This window comes from Homalodisca vitripennis, chromosome X (assembly GCF_021130785.1).
Source record: "Homalodisca vitripennis isolate AUS2020 chromosome X, UT_GWSS_2.1, whole genome shotgun sequence".
In the NCBI taxonomy this organism is placed as follows: Eukaryota; Metazoa; Arthropoda; class Insecta; order Hemiptera; family Cicadellidae; genus Homalodisca; species Homalodisca vitripennis.
In genome coordinates, this window is record NC_060215.1 from 36,491,294 (window position 1) to 36,504,100 (window position 12,807).

Sequence of the window (12,807 nt, forward strand, 5' to 3'; positions counted from 1 at the left end):
TGAAAGTCTATTCCTTGTTTGAGTTACTGTACCACCAACTTTGGAGAATAACCTTTCACAAGGTCCGGAGGATACGTTATGAACAGAAGTTTTCTGGGTTCTTTGAACAACCCCGGAAAAATATACCTCATCTCCTCCCATTGTACAAGGGGGTTTGTTAAGAGATTTATTTGGAGCCATTTAAAAAATGTATTCCTGGAAAATAATTCAAATATGGCAACCTACAATAAAAATTCAAGTTGCAAGTGCGAAAGTGTTTAACATTTTAAACAACACTAACAACAGGCAAAAGTCCTCATATGATTCGATACCAAGTAAGTATTGAAACAAAAGTATCGATACTTAACTTGTATCGAAACCGGAACCGAAACCGGAACCGGAACAACCCTATATAAAGGGTTGTGGCCCCTACAACCCTACAGTGGCGTGTCTTCTTGTCTTCAGTGTCTTCTCCTTCGGGCTTGGTCAGTGGGACTTATGTGGCGAATTCGGCCACGAGAAGCTCGTATACAAACTGTTCGTCGCAATTGTATACTGAAAACGCGTAACGAAATTTGGAAAGGATTGGCCGTAATAGTTAGGTAAGTTACAAATCAAATACATAGTTAATAGAGATTAATAGAAAATGGTAGACCGATAGCTGGATGAAAGGAGGATTGAACATCACGTGGTGTATGGCTGTGGCATTTTCAGTGAATTTTTATGTTAACCCTTTTAACCCCGGCCATTAAATCAGGTGATGTGCCAGAAATCCCAAGCCATTTTCAGACAAAATGCAAGGGTTTTGTAAAAAATTCATAACTCAGTTATTTTTTAAGATATTTAGGTAATTCTTTTTTTTGTTTTACTTCTTTATACATTTAGCTTACAGAAATATACAAATAAAATTATTATTTTGAAAGTATTTTTTTTACATACATATGAATATATAAAAAATAAATAAAAATGAAAAAATTTCAAGTTTGATCATAGAAACCATATAGATAAAAAAATATTTGACACAAAAATACCCATTTACTTTATGATATATTTAATCCTTAATAAAAAGAAACAAAAATTATAGGCCTACCTGATTTACAAGTGGAGTAACATAAATTTTTGTAAAGCCGTGTAAATTTTTCTTTTTGCCATTTTTGGGCAAGGCAACGTAACAAGACATTTAAAATTCACTGTACTTAAAATAAACATAAAACCAAAGTTATTTCTGACAAAATAACTAAAACTGTTCATAATATAAATTTAAAAAAAGTTTTAAAACAATATTTACATCACTACAAAATGTAAATTTTCAAGATATCCATCACTCAAATCGTCGTTACTAATCACATCCACACCATTTGCAACTAGGTTACTAATTAGTGTATTTTCACTTACGGGAGACTTTGAACGATGTCTTTTACTCATTTTGAAATCAAACAAATAATAAACTAAACTTTAACTGCCGTACTTTACACTGCTTTAACCTAAAACTGTGAAGAACAGCTGATATACGTGATATACAGCTGTCTGCAACAAGCGTGAGCAGTCAGTCGAGACGAACTGCAATTGCTCAGTCACAGACTGACAAAATACGAAGTCAAACCATTACAAACTAATATATTTCGATGCAAAATATCTTTGTGCACAAGTCTGTGAAATTTCAAAGCATTTGGTGAAATAGGTGGCCAGTAAAGTAATAAAAAGTACACGTCCGCACTATACGGACGTCGGGAGTTGACGCCATTTTTACGACGTCCGTATAGTACGGACGTCGGGGTTAAAAGGGTTAATACCTTTGTCATTGCAAAATATTTCAAATCGAAAATATAAGTGATTTTAAACAATCTGAGCCATAAGTTCTTAATTGGAAGCATTTTAAAAATTGTGCGAAACTTTAATAGGTAAACCGATAAGAATGGCCATGACGATAAGAATGGCCATGGCCATAGCTTACAAACCTCGACATTCAAGTTGCGATTTAGAGTTTTTAGTTTAAGTATTCTTTGTTAACTTATTATTTGAGGTGATATACTATATCGTTACAATACGCAAGCGTAAATTTTAAATATGGCGAATTCTGTTCTGTATTGAATAACATACATACTACTGCGTCACATAGTTACGTCATTACTGGAACATTGAACAACGGACTGAAATGAACTTTATTTGAACGGGAACCGGCAACAGCACAGTGCCTTGACGAATGGAAAAAAATTCCTTTTGAATTTAAATATAGAGTTGTAAAATGAGCCTAGCTATTAGAATAGAACTAGTTTTACCAACACTTCACTGAATAATTAGTGACCAGTCAAAAGTTCAAATTAATAATTTTCCTTTTACAATGCTTGTATGTGAAACTGGGTGAAGCATAAAGTCCTTAAATGGCATAGAATATATTATGAATTTTCATTTAAGTATTGGAAATTAGAAATTTTAGAAATAAATAGTTTGAAACCACTCTTTGCCAGTGATAAAAAATTGTTCAGGCATAAAGCCATATGTATTCCAACAGTGAACATGTCTATATACAACTACAACAAGTATGACTCAAGAAAATTCTCAGTTTGGAATATTATATATTTTTACACGTTTTGTAGGATACAAAATCCTAAATAGACTACTGCATTTTCCAACAATGGATGGATAAAATTTGACTCCTGGAATGTTTACAGTTGTCAGGGACCAAAATATACTTTATTGTATGTTACTAGTACTTTCTTTGTTTCATAATGAATTAATAACCTATGAGTCAAACTTCCTGTCACTAAATCGCCTCCAAATAGGCCTAGACAAGCGACCCTTCAGGTAGGCCCAGACACAAAAATCACTAGTCACTTTTGAATAATTAATTGTTCTTTTAGTTTTTGTTTTTACTGATTGTTGTGCGCTTGATTAATTTATAATGTCATCATGAAAATTCAACGTCATTGAATAAATGAAAAAAATTTATTCTGTAACTTCTGATATATCGGAAGTTTGTCTCCAAAGGGTTAAGTAAGGTTTAAAATAAATCTCCCAATATCTCCTTGTGCTTAAAAAAATTCTTTTTAAACCCTACAACTGGCAGTCGCCTGATTATCAGTCGATATTAATGTTTCTGTAGTGGCAGTCGCCTGAAAATCAGTCGATTTGACACGTGCCCGTTTGACATCTGTTATAATCAATACACGAACTAAACTGCAATGATTCATATACCACTGGAATCAGAAATAGTTGCTGATTTGATCGATGTATTTTGTTTTGTTTTGTATGCCATGATTTAAGTATGACATATTGAAAACGAGAGTTGTTTGTAAACAGTCGGACATTGTTGTTGTATTGTTACCCGGTCCGCGTTATTCTTGTCCATCTAAAACGTAAGTTTATTACATGAAATAAGTGTTTTTATGTAATAAGTGTGTTTATTTATGCGTATAAATTCTCGTATATTGTGTTTTATCAGTTTATTTTGTCATGTTATGAAGAAATATATGTGAAAAAATATATTAGTGAGATTTTGTGTTCTAGGCTATGTGCAGTGTTGTGATAGTTTTAGTTAGCTTTAGGATCATTTTCATATGCGATGATCATGATATAAAGCTTCTTTATTTATTTTTATAGGCTTACTATTAATGTATTTTATGAATTTTTCGAGTAATAATTAAGGTTTTGATGAATTTTTTTAACACAGTCGTATCCATAGCAAGGAATTTAGCCTATTGTACTATCTTCAGATTAGAGTATTTCATAATTGTTTTAATTAAAAAAAGTGTAGTAAACTATACATTTTCTAAAACTATAAAACATTTTCAACATTTTGGGTATTTTGGAAATATTTTTTTTTCACACAATATGTCTTTTATAGGTGCACCCCCACCACTTTTACATACCTTTTTTATTTTTTTGAAAACAAACTTAGTAAAAAAAGTGATAAATTTCTGATATTTTTGGGTGTTTATTTCCATGAATAAAAAGTAAATTTTCTTGTGAAAACAGTCATATATAATACATATAGGTTTATAATCAAATTATATTTAAAAAAAATAAAAACCAATACTACTGCAAAACACCTCAAAATGGCCTGCCACTTGAGGAAATTTCAACTGCCAGCTCGAGGGTTAATGCACCAATGAACATTAACCCTTTGAGGAGTAATGACGTCTTGGAACGTCACTAGGTTCTGTTCCACAGGAGTAACAGCTGAAACATGAAAATACAACCCAGGAGTAAAAAAAAAAAAAAAAAAAACACATTAACCCTGCAACTGGCTTTAAGCGATTATCGACGCATTAACTACAGTTTCAAAATGGCACTAAGCTATTTTCGACGCATTAACTATGTCGTAATATGATCTCTCACAGCAAGTCTATTTTTACTTTGTTTGAAGTAAAACATACGTAAATCTAAACATAAAGATTCAAGGTTTCATATTATACCTTAAAACGCTCTATAGTTAAGTTAAATCTTTCATTATAAAATTCTAAACTTGGATGTTCACATTTCCGATTGCCATTTGTTTGCGTAATTTCCGAACACGCTAAAATTACTGTATGTTTGAAAAAATTCCCTATCGTGAGTTTACGTTCTACACGATCGTAAGTGTCGTCATTGAAAACAGTGTATTCTTGGCTTTCAGAAACATCTTTTCAATAGCCAGTAGGAAAATTAATGTTTATAAAATAAGCGTTTGAAAAGCTCGTGTTTTGTAAAATCCCAAAATGCCTAATGCGTCGAAAATAGCTTCATTAAATTTTGTTATTTTTGTTACTTTATCATTGTCTGGAAATAGTGAAAATCATATCAAAACAAATAAGAAGAATTGCTCTAAGCAACAGTATAATAGACAACGAAGACTATGAACTAGTATTTTATTTTTGTTCTGTTGCGCAATCACCGACTCAGCCAGTAGAGAAGAACAACGCATCGCGTGGTTGCCATGTTGATTTCTTTGTTGCTATTATGCCATTGCCGGTATTAGTGTATTGCTTGCTATTTATTAGGATATTTTAGACTTTTCGTTATTTAGTGTGTATAAATAAAAGTTTGTTTATTGTTTTTTTTTAATTAGTGAAGTGAAAAATGTAGAGGTTAGGTTAAGTTTTTAGGGAATAGGTTGGATTTTTGTGAAACTGAAAATAAGCCTATGTTCACGTAGGTTCAGTGTTTTATAATTTTGTCGACAATTTAATTTTAATTAAAACTAAATTTTGATTTAAATTTATGCAAAGGTATTTATTATAAAAGTAAAAAAAGTTTTTTTTTACTTTTTCTGAAGGTATTAGCATTTTATTTCTATGACCATCGCTTGTTTTATTTTTTTTAACAAAAAAATATAAATAAAAATACATTGTTGTACATTTTTGTAAACTTCAATAAACATACTATCTTTATAAATAATATTTGGATGAAAAGAAAATTGTTAGCTAAACAAGTTAGGCATTTATTTCACAATTTTGACTTTTGTAAAAATTTAAAAAAAAGTTTGTTGCCATATAAAAATATCTTATACAATGTAAACTTCTATAAATGTCATATTTTTCTCTTCTAAATATATTTATCTCTTAGAAAAAAATATTTGTTCATCCAATAGATTCCAAAATGTCAAAATGGTATACATAATAGTGCTATACAAACTCTTTTCAGATTTTGTAGTTTTTATAGATATATTGTTCAAAAGTACCAATAAACTTCTTTTACCTAAATATTTTTTTTGGAATTTGTAATTGAGGTATATAAGCAAACTTTTGTATATTTTAGAATTATTCTAAAAACTTTTCATATTACCTGAGAGGGTGCTATACATTTTGAGAAGAATTTATTCTTTACTAATATTTTTACGTTAATCTGTAAAAAAATAAAAATACATTAAATGATTCAACCTTTAATATTTTTTTTGGGAAACTGCATTTATTTCTAAAGACATTGATGTTTTTAAAATGTTTTTATCTTAAAAAATAGATGAGCAGTGATTAAAATACAAAACCCTTACAAAATCACAAAAAAGTGCCTGCCATTTTGGGAAAAATGATGGCCAGTTCCAGGGTTAAACGTATTAAAAAAAAATTGATTACAAATACAAATGTACAAAAGTTGGAATGTTTACATTTTTTTTGTGATTTACAGGTGATTTACAATTTTTTGTGTGTGAAATTCCTCAAAACAAGGGTGGTATTTATTTACATTAGCGTGACCATGGAAAATGGACTTTTCATGGGTTGGGCATTTATAGCCAAGTATTATTATCACAGGTGCATATGAACTGGGGGGGGGGAAAGTATATTATTGTATTATATTGATGCCTTTCGGACATTATTGCGTTAAGGAGCAGGGGCATCACGTGATCTGGGATTCGACTTTTGCAAGCTAGAGTTAATTTTTTTTCTAAAAGAGCAAGCAGTGCGCAGCAGGCAGGCATTGTTGACAGGATTAACGTATTTCAGTAACTTATCACTTACCTTAATGGATAGTGTTGCCAGAGGTACGATAATTATCGTAAAGGTATGATAATTTCATTGATTTTATGCGCCGGTAAAATACACGATGGGTAGTTATTATCATACCATGAAAGATTTTTGACAAATTTATACAAGTAACAAACCAAAAGTTAATTATAACATTAATTTATTATACGAACATAACATACTTTTTCATTAAATGTGTTTGGTACGATTATTTTATATGAAAGTACGATAATTTCTCGTTGTTGATATGATAATCGGTTTTAAAATCTGGCTATACTGAGTTTGAGCAGACGCGGAGTTATAGGAAACTGGCAAAAACTGAGTTTTCAAAGGATTTAAAAAAATCGTAGCTCCTTTGATTTTTGTTGCCGACGAGTTTTTTCTTCAATATTGTTTTCAAGAAAAAAAAAATGAACATACATTTCCATTGTCACGTTAATGTAAATTGATACCACAAGGGTAAATACACGATGTTACATTGCAGTCTGGGCAGTGAAATGTGGTATCCTTCCTCTTCTTTTCACGGGCGGTTGTGTTGTAGCATACATAACCGCTTTTGAGCTTTCCTTGCTTGACCTTCAGGAGTAGGCAGGGGTCGGGCAAAACGGCACGCTGTCAGAAATAAGATGGTTGATAATAATGTCTTATTTGCCGATTATTCTGCCTCAAAAATTACACTACCAACTATGGTTTGGTTTAAAATTAATTTTAAATAACTATATGGTTCTAAATGGATGCAAATAAAACAACAACAAAAGAAAAAAATCAATCTCGTAACAAACAATAAATGACGTTCTGGAATGTCACTACTCCTTTTGGCTTGTTTTTCATTTGATGGAACGTCATTACTATTTTGAAGCAGTTTCCCGTACTACTCAAAGGGTTAAATTCTTATGTATGTTAATTTATGTGTTTTATATTTATGTATTGTATTCTGTATGTATTGCTATGTTATAAATTCTTTTTAACACACTAATAAATATTAAATTCTTATGTATGTTATTTATGTGTTTTGTATTTGTGTATTGTATTATGTACGTATGTAATTTTATGTTATTTGCGACTTCAATGTTTTAAATAATTTTTAAGCAGCAATCTAACCATGCAAAGTCGATCTCTTGTAAATGTATGGTTAACAAGGGAGAAAAACAAAAGAATAACCAGTATTGTAGAAAACTTAGTTTACTGCTTAATGTAAAGGTCACCTTAGAAACTTGAATCCAGCAGGGTGGCTACCAAACTAGGAATTAACAGACCAGGGGGAAGAAGCCTGGTATCTTCGTGAGGGTTTTTTGTACTGAAATATAATATAGTCTTTATAGTAGGGTCTCCGGACCTGCCGCTGCAGCCTCAAAAATAATTTGATTCGCTGACAACTACTTATCGGCAGTGTGCAAATTACTGATTGCTAACACATTTTTGTGCTTTCCATATGAAAAAATGTAGATTATATAGCCAAATTAACCCTTCCAACGCGCTAACGCCTATAGACGCGGAACTGCCGATGCTTTAAACGCGGATAACGTCTACAAACGCAAAAGCTTTACTTTTGAAATGGCGAAGAATTAGTTGTTAAAACTTCTGTAAGAGAGCAGGTCGATGTTCCTTTCGACTGTCGGGACTAGACAAAACGCTTTGTCACCGTTGTCGGACGTTGTAACGGTATCTACTCAGGTTGAAAGCAATCGCCGCCATTTTTTGTATGGCTTGTGACGCGGCATACGCCTACAGACGCATTCGTTTCACTCAGCTGTTTAACTACGTGTGTGTTGGTCGTATGTTGGTTATATTGTTTCCTGTCTTTAACCCAGGTACTGGTGACCATTGCTGCAGCCGGGTCAAACATCAGCAAGTAACTATAAAGCTTTTTGACAAAAGTAATGGTAGCATTCGATAGCGGATAAATAAATGTATCAATAAGTATGAAGTTCGGTACTTTTCGATACAAGTCGGAGAGAGTAACAATATCGTACTTAATTTTCATTCTTGTCATTTCTTTGCTGTTGTTTACGTATTGGTTAGTTAGTTTGTTTGTTTCTTGTTGTAAGTATGTAATATTATTTGAAGTTATTATTTAGTCGAGTAGTATAAACGGTATCAATTTACAATAACGTGACCATGGAAAGGTATGTTCATTTTTTTTTTCCTGAAAACTACAATTTTTCCTGAAAACAATAGTGAAGAAAAAATTCGTCAGCAACGAAAATCAATGGAGTTACGATTTTTTGAAATCCTCTGAATACTCTGTTTTTGACTGTACCTCTGGCAATTTTACTGAAATGATGACGTTAATCTTGTCAACGATGCCTGCCCGCTGCGCACTGCTTGCTCTTTTAGAAAAAAAATTAACTCGAGCTTGCAAAAGTCGAATCCCAGATCACGTGATGCCCCTGATCCTTAACCCTCCAAGTGTTGTTCGACAAAATTTTGTCGGTTATTTTCCATCCTTAATGCAATAATGCCCGAAAGGCATCAATATAATACAATAATATACTTTCCCCCCAGTTTATATGCACCTGTGATAATAATACTTGGGTATAAATGCCCAACTCATGAAAAAAAGTCCATTTTTCATGGTCACGCTATTGTAAATAAATACCGTATAAACATATTTTGAAAAGTATTTCACTTTCAAAGTGAGTGATGTAGTGAAACATAATTAGTGTTTTGTTTCAACATAACCCAAATTCGTAATCTATTTAGGCGTAGGTTAGGAGTGCCAAGTTTGTATTTTAGCAAGTTTATTTGATTTCAGTTTGTATTTGATTTATTTTATATGTTGATTTTTACCAACATTATATACATGTATTTGAAATGGATAGGAACTATTAGGTCAATCTATTTATGACATGTTAGAAAGTGAACCAGTAGACCATGACAGCAGTGGTGAATCTGATTAGGCCTAGTGTAACATCTCAGTACCGAAACTGGTTTTATAATAGATTGTACATTTTTGTAAAAAACGTTCAATAACAATTAAGAGTAGTAAGTGTTCTCAATACAGAATGTGTTAAGTGGATGAATAAAATTTTATTTTTTTAAATGAGAAAAAAATTTGAACATTGCTTCTAACTTTGAAGAAATAAAGTTTGATATGCAAGAAATTTTATGCTTTCGGGATTTGTAAATATAATGAGTTATGCTATAAATAATTTTGTATCTGTATTTGTTATTGATAAATTATATGTTATTCCTGACTCCTGTTTGGTGTTAGGAATAACTGTTCTTGTAACATAGTATGTTACCAGGATAATGCCAATCAGTTTATCAATATAAAAATAAAAATTTATTAAATAAGTTTATTAAACTGTATATTTTCTGAAACTAGAGAAATGTATAAATAATTTTGATATTTTGGAATTTTAATTTGGTACAAATATACCACTTCTGTAGTTATGGTCCCACCTTAAATATATATAAATGTTTCAAATAAAAAGAAAATGACTTTACTTCCTATACTTTTTATAAAATATCCTTGTAAAACAGAAAGAGAGGCCTGCCAATAGGGGTGATTTAGTTGCCAGTTCTCTGGCTAATCATTGTATCTTAATAAGAGCTGTAACCGAAATTTTCTTTAAAATCTATATCAAAGTATTGTCAAAAACCTGATTGCACTACCTTAAGACCTCCTAGATAGCAACAAGACAAGGCTTTCATATTTTTTTTTTTTTTTTTTTTTTTTTTTTTTGCTTTAGGGTATTGGGGTGGATTCACAGATCCTCACACGTCAACCTGAGCTTATTGTGTGCCCCTTTGATGTTAGAGGGGTAAGCCTATCTTTGTGCCCTTAATTAGGCTAAGAAGCTTTTCCCCGATACTAGCATCTGGTTCTTCGCCTGGTTGTTTATCACCGAAAAGAGCCCTTCTCCTTGCTCCCAGTCTCTCACAGTCCAGCATTATGTGTTTTGCAGTCTTTTCAGACTTATTGCAGAGTCTACATTCCGAGTCCTCATTTCGTAAACCTAGAGTGTTTAGGTGTTTCCTGAAGTGGCCGTGTCCAGTGATCAAGGCAATCACTTGCTTAACCCGATCCCTGCCCAGCCCCATCAGCCATCTGGTGAAGCCGGAGCTAGAATCAGTGAGCAGTCTTTTGCCGAGTGCTTGTCCTTGGTGACTCTGCCACCGCAAGCGGTGTGTCTTCCTGGACCATTTGTTTATACTTTGGTAAGCGGCTGACTTGCTTATACCACAACTCGGTTCTGGACCGGTGTATGGCATGCTTGCTCCGCTTTTGGCAAGCCTGTTGGCGTATTCGTTGCCACCTATGCCTGTGTGGCCCGGTACCCAACCAAGACGCACAAAGTTGCGTGATCCAAGCTTGCAGAGAGTGTTAAAGCACTCCTACACAAGCCTGGATGAAATGCTGTTGGAGTCAAGAGCTTTAACCCTTTCCACTCGTATGTCGGACGTCGTCCGACATTGCTATTTTGCCGTTCCGCTCGTATGTCGGACGCCATCCGACATTGCAGTGACGTCAGCTTTACTTTATTTTTAGCCGCCCTACGATGTTTCCGATTGGTGCTGCGATCGCACGGTATTCTCAGGAACTAATAATAGACAGCTGAACTACGATTGGTCGGCTGCTGATCTATTTTGCTTTGTCATTGTAGTCACGTTTCCTAACCAATTTTCAGACGCGTTCGCATTAGTGACTCGATATGTCGATACCAAGTACATCTTTTCTTTCTGATTCAGAAGTTATTGCTGAATTACAAAATGACAATGATTCAAGTTCTGACGAAGATATGCAAAGTGATTGTGATGAAGTTCTTCCAACACTGGAAAACATAACTGATAGTGACAGTGACAATAGCCTAGACCTAGGCCCAACAGCAAATAATGGTGGTGGTGATGATGGATTGGACAACGGTTGGTCTGTTTATCAAGGACCTGATTTTCCTCATTTTCCTTACACTTTGTTAGGTGGATATAAGGAGCCAAATGTAAATAAACCTGTGAGTATTTCAGACTTTTTTCACTTGATGTTTACTATCGAACTTTTGAATGACATTGTTGCTGAAACAAATCGTTACGCACAAGTGAAAATAAACAAGCTGAGACCCCTAAAAGCTAGATCTATCTGGAACACTTGGAAAAATGTTTCTCTGGAAGAAATAAAGGCTTTTTTAGGAGTCATTCTAAATATGGCACTGAATCCAAAGCCGTCAATCCAAGACTATTTTTCTTCTGAGTGGGTATTTTACCAGCCGTTTTTTGTGAATGTTTTCTCAAGGGAAAGGTTTTTACAAATATTTTGGTGCTTTCATGTATCTCCTCCAAATCCTGATACGAACAATAGAACCAGGGCTGATAAAGTAAAGAATGTTGTAACCTATTTACAAGCTCGCTTCAGAGAATATTTTGTTCCACTTTATGAATGTAGTGTAGATGAAAGCACCGTGGCTTTCAAGGGTAGAGTGGAATTCAAATGTTATAATCCACAAAAACCAACAAAATGGGGTTTGAAAGTTTTTTGTACTCAGTGATTCAAGATCGGGATATGTTCATAGTTTTGAACCTTATTACGGTTCATTTACAACTGCATCATTAGTTCGCCCAGATCTACCATTCACTTCTAGAATTGTATTGCATTTGGCAGAAAAATTAGTATCGGGTGACAATGCAGGATCTGGTTTTCATATATTTACAGATCGATACTACACAAGCTTACAACTTTCGGAGGAATTAAAAAAAATGAATATTCATTTAACTGGAACAGTGATGACTAATCGAAAGGGCTTGCCCAACAGCATAAAAAAAGGCAAACTAAAATTGAAAAAATATGAAACCAAGACCTATCGTCATACAAACAACACTTTAGTTTTAGCTTGGCGGGATAAGCGTGATGTAGTAATGTTGAGTAATTTCTACAACAATGATACTGAAACCATCTCAAGAAGAGGCAAGGATCATCAAATAAACATAAAAAAGCCAACAGTTATCTGTCAGTATAACAGATATATGGGTGGCGTGGACCAAGCAGACCACTATATTGCTTCCTACAAATTTTCCCGTAAATCTCTGAAGTGGTGGAGAAAGCTATTTTTCTGGATGTTGGAAGTGGCAATAGTAAATAGCTTTCTCTTGTTCAACATGAATAAGCAAAACCATGGAGAAAAAACAATTCAACACAGGAATTTCAGAGAAATCCTCATCAATGAACTTGTAGGGCATGTCCGTAACCCTATGAGTTTGAAGCAGGGTCGTCCTTCATCAGTAGAAAAAGAAGAAAGGCTAAACAAACAACCTCACTTTCTTGCAGCTCATCCAACAAAAAAAACTAAAGACTGTGCTGTTTGTAGCAATAGAAAGGTGCCAGGAGGAAGAAAGGAAACACTTTATTATTGTAAAACTTGTAAAAAAAATCCTGGTCTTCATCCTGCAGAGT

At 33.4% G+C, this 12,807-nt stretch overlaps 1 protein-coding gene across 2 annotated transcripts in view; it reads left to right on the top strand.

Annotated features, from left to right (window-relative positions):
- The first annotated feature begins 430 nt into the window (after positions 1–430).
- LOC124368908 overlaps positions 431–12,807 on the top strand; it is a 77,941-nt gene continuing 65,564 nt past the window's right edge. Inside the window, exon 1 of one of the 2 annotated variants that reach the window (XM_046826435.1) lies at positions 431–581. The gene's annotated coding sequence lies outside the window, so the exon portion shown is untranslated. Of the gene's footprint in view, positions 582–4,763; positions 4,930–12,807 lie in introns of those variants that run through there. The other variant, XM_046826436.1, reaches the window with a different exon arrangement.